Source organism: Lolium perenne, chromosome 3 (assembly GCF_019359855.2).
Source record: "Lolium perenne isolate Kyuss_39 chromosome 3, Kyuss_2.0, whole genome shotgun sequence".
In the NCBI taxonomy this organism is placed as follows: Eukaryota; Viridiplantae; Streptophyta; class Magnoliopsida; order Poales; family Poaceae; genus Lolium; species Lolium perenne.
Genome location: NC_067246.2, coordinates 285405433 through 285410515, shown reverse-complemented (window position 1 = coordinate 285410515; position 5083 = coordinate 285405433).

Genomic DNA, 5083 nt, shown 5'->3' with positions numbered 1-5083 from the left:
TATTTCTTTGAGCACTATCTTGAGAGCACAACTGTCATTCTTAGTATAATATGCTTGTCTCAAAATATGATTGATTGTGGTATAACTTTGATGCTTTTATCTTTGACAATCACTACTTCTAGTCTTTCTATGAACTCCAGAGGTGCCCGGGCATTTATGTTTTGCCAATCAAATACAGGCAAGCGAGATACCACTTTATCATACTCTCTTATGAACATTGCAATCCTGCTTACATCCATGATTCATGATGCTTATTATTAATTGTTGGTACCTCTTCATGATTGACATAGCTGTTAGATGATCTTATTTGCATGTATCTCACTATGAACTACTTAAGTATTAGCCATAGCATGAGAATATATACATCATATGAGCAAATGTGTTCGTGAAAGTTCTTTTATCGCTCAGTTGTTAACTGAATTGCTTGAGGACAAGCAATAAGCTAAGCTTGGGGGGAGTTGATACGTCCAAAACGTATCTACTTTCCCGAACACTTTTGCTATTGTTTTGCCTCTAATTTGTGTATTTTGGATACAACTAACACGGACTAACGCCTGTTTTTGTGAACTGTTTCCGTGTCTCGTTTTTGTGCAGAAATCCAACTTTCGGGAAAATCCTCGGAATTTATGCGAAGGCCCTATTTTCCCGAGGAACCGACGGAGCGTAAGGACAAACCAGGTGGAGGCCCGAGGGCCCCACACCATAGGGCGGCGCGGCCCGGGGGGCCCGCGCGGCCATGTGGTGTGGGCCCTCGGCCGGCCTCCGACGCCCTCCTTCGGACTATTTATCGGCCTCGACCTAAAACGCACGGGAGAAGTCGAAGTCGCCGAAACCCTCCGTAACGCCTCCACATCGCGAAACTCCGTCGCGGGAGCCGAAGTCTCCGTTCGGCACTCCGCCGGACGGGAATTGGAGGAGATCATCGCCATCATCACCGCCAACGCCTCTACATCAACCAGCCATGTTTCCCCCATCCATGTGTGAGTAATTCCCCCGCTGTAGGCCGGAGGGAATGTTAGCGACGTGAGGATCACATGTGTTCACGGAGTGTTAATGCTTTGCTCCGGTACTCTATTAAAAGGAGTACCTTAATATCCAGTAGTTTCCCTTGAGGCCCGGCTGCCACCGGCTGGTAGGACAAAAGATGTTGTGCAAGTTTCTCATTGCGAGCACGCACGACTATATAAGGAACACATGCCTATTGATTGCTTTGTACTTGGACACCGTTTTATTATTATCTGCAAATGCCCTGCTATGATTGTTACATGAGTTTCTCTCATCCATGCAACGCCCGTCATCCGTCCCCGTGCCTACAGTATTTTAATCCTGCTGTTTACTAAAATCACTACTGCTGTCTCTGTTACTCTGCTGCTGTTATTTCACTACTGCTACTGCTATAAAGCTGACTCTTGATAAACTCTTGCGAGCAAGTCTGTTTCCAGGTGCAGCTGAATTGACAACTCCGCTGTTAAGGCTTCCAAGTGTTCTTTGTCTCCCCTTGTGTCAAATCAATAAATTGGGTTTTACTTCCCTCGAAGACTGTTGCGATCCCCTATACTTGTGGGTCATCAATGGTATATGCTTCTCTTCGTGGTAATAAAGAAGCTCGTGCTTATCTCGAATGGATACGTTGAATAAATATAGAGAAACCATAGTGGAGTTGGAGTCCCATGTTGAAAATGGGGAAATGAGATTCACTCTCCTCAAGCATGAGCTAAAAGATGAGAAGCATGCTAATTTCATGCTTACACAAAAAATTGAATCCTATATGCATGAAAATGAGAAAACTATTGTTGATGCTTGTGCTACTAACTCTAATTCTTGTGAAGCATCGACCTTAAAGGAGAATGTTGAGCTAAGGGCTCAACTTGAGTTGCTAACTAGCAATTATAGGGAATTGGAAGAAAGTCATAAAAAGCTCTCAAGCTCTCATGATGATCTTCTAATTTCCTATGATGGGCTAAAGTTAGCTCATGAGGCAAGTATCACTAAGGTAACATCTTGTGAGCCTCATATGGATGTTAGCACAATCTCTACTACAAATGCTATATTGCCATGTGCTAGTCCTTGTAATCCATCTAGTCAAACTAGTGATACACCTTGTGTTGGATTACTCACTTTGCCTTGTTGCTCTAACAATGAAACTTCTACTTCCTCTAGTACTTGTATTTCTACTAACCATGTAGAGGAAATCAAAGAGCTCGAGGCCCAAGTCCTTTCTTTAAAGAAAGACTTGGAAAAGCGTCATGAAGGGAAATCCGCACTTGACAAGATGCTAAGTGTGCAACAATCCCCCAATGACAAGAGTGGACTTGGATTCAACTCCAATAACAAGAACAAGTCCAAGAGCAAGAGCAACAAGAAGAAGGGCCAAGACAAAGTCAAGGATCCGGCCAAGTTGGTTTGTTTCAAGTGCAAGGTTGAAGGGCATCATGTTAGATCATGCCCATTGAAGAAGAAGAAGAAGCACTTGAGTGAGAAACAACAAGGGAAACGGCCACAAGGTAAAGGTCAAGCTCATGCTCGACCTCAAGTTGAAGATAGGCCACTTCCCAAGAAGAATCAAGATATTGTTCCCCAAGAGAAGAAATCAATAAAGAAGAGAAAGGGGAACACTTGCTACTTATGCCGTGAGAAGGGGCACTTTGCTTCTTCTTGCTTAGGTGGTACCTTATCTAACCCTATAATTGTTGATGATGATTATTCTCTAGGGAAGGATAAGGATGGCAATGTGTTTGCCAAGTTTGTTGGAGCTCAAAGTGGTTTCAAGAAAAGAACCATTTGGGTTGCCAAGCCTATTGTGACTAACCTCTTAGGACCCAACTTGGTTGGGGACCAACAATCTTAAACTTGATCAATAGGTACATGTGGAGGGCATTGGAGATTTGGCTACTTCACGAAGAATTAAGGGATCTTCATATATTAAACTTTGACCAAGCCAAGTCATATGGATCATCATCTATATCTTATATCCAATGTTCCTCCTTGCGGTAACTTATATTTCAAATCTTCATGTATATTGTAAGTTACTTGCCCCTTTGCATGTTTGGTTTTGTACCAAATATTTGTGTGTATGTGTTGTGTCTTACTTACCTATCTTGTGTATTCAAGTATGTTTGTTTGACTCATCATATACTTGTGTATTATTTTGAGCCTAATGCATCTTGATGATATTTTATTTGGCTCTCTTTGAGTGATTAATGGAACATCCCATTTTGGGGGAGTGTTATGCCTTGTGCATTTCTCCTTCTATAAAATGTGTGTATATGGGTATCACCACTTAGTATTGATATTGCAAGATTATCTAGTCACTATGTGGTGTGCCATACTCATGAGAAATTCAAATTCTAAATATCCATTAATCATCTCTAGTTGAATTTTAGTTGCCTCTTATTTAGAAGAAATGTTTTATCACATTATGGGGGAGTAATATGTTTTGTACATATCACAAGCCTAGAAAATGTGAACATATGAGGTTATGCCACTTAGAGTTGATGCTCTTAATTATCTTGCTCCTAGGTGGCATGTTTGCTCAAACAAGCTCCATTCCTAATAAAAATATTTTATTACTCATCTTGTGGGCTCTTGTTTGAATATGAAATTCTTGGTGCGGTTTTTCCTCAAATACATATCTCTATATCTTATTTGGGATACCGTTTGCTTCAAGTTATTCTAATCATTGTCGTGCGTGATTGTGTGACTAGTTGAAGTTATCAAGAATCTTCATCCGTGCATAGTGCATAATTCTATATACTTATCCTATGCCTTTTATTGTGAAGTTGATCCTTACTATCATTGTCAATACTCCACCGGAAATTATTTCCAATATACTCATTGTCTTTGACAATTGATAACCTTGTATGTGGTTGAATTTTTGGATCATCTTCACCCTGGATTGTTTCTTACTTCCTTATTTTATTCCAAGAAATCTTTATAACTCCCATATGTCTTCCTTGTCCCTTTGAAAAATCTTTTGATAAATCCCATTGATTCATATCAAGTGTTTGTTTTGGAATACATACCTTTTCCTTACGGTACATTGTGCCATTGTGAAAAGTGTAGTGGGTTTGGTTTATTTGTTCAAACCTTGCTCCTTTGGGAGTTTTGCTATCTCATTCCTTCTTATATGCTTTATATGTTGAATGAGATAAGATCTTTGAGCATGTTTGCTTTATTTCATCATTTATGCTCAATGGTCTCTTCTTAGTTCATTTGTTGAACTTTGTTGAACAAATCTTTTGTGATTTGCTTCTTAGATATAATTTGGACAACAAATTTGTTTTGTGACACCTCTATGCCTTATTTAATTTCTTTGGTGTTTTGTCCAAAGTATATCTTTCTTGGATCTTTAAAAGTTTTGGTGCATGCTTATATGTAATTTGTTTATACTTGTAGCATGCTTGCTTTCTTTCGATCCATTATGTAGGATATACTCCATCAAATCCTAAATGGCTAAGATGTGCATGAAATTCAAACTTCATCTAAATATGCACATGTTTATATGGAGTGTGTCCTATATATTGTGGTTAGTCTAACCATGTTGGACCCAATAAGGTTGGGGACCAAGATGTACTTGAATAATGTTTTAGGTACATTGGAGATGCAATGGAGGCTTGTCTCATCTATAAGGAAGGTGTTATCACCATATGAGAATTGGAGTCAAGCTAGGATGATCAATGAACTCTTATCTACTACATCAAGTCATTGCTATCTCGGTAACAAGTATCTTATTCATGCACTCTCATATAGCATCCAACCTCTTGTAGGTTGTATCTTGGCATGAAATTATTTATTTCGAAAATATTGCGGTTCTTGAAAAACCCTTTTAAAGTAAAACTTCTTATTGAACATTTGAGTAATTTGAGAAGATGCATATGATAGGTTATATATATATATATCATATTTTATGATTCACCTATCACAAATATGCCCTCTAGCAATTTATTGCATATCAATTCCTCAAAGAGCTCTTGTGTGCAATATTGATGAATTTGTGAAATAAATCCGTATTTGTGATACTTGTTGCCTTTCTCAAAACACTCCAACTAGCTCTACTTCCCTTATTGTTAGTTGTGTTGTTTTT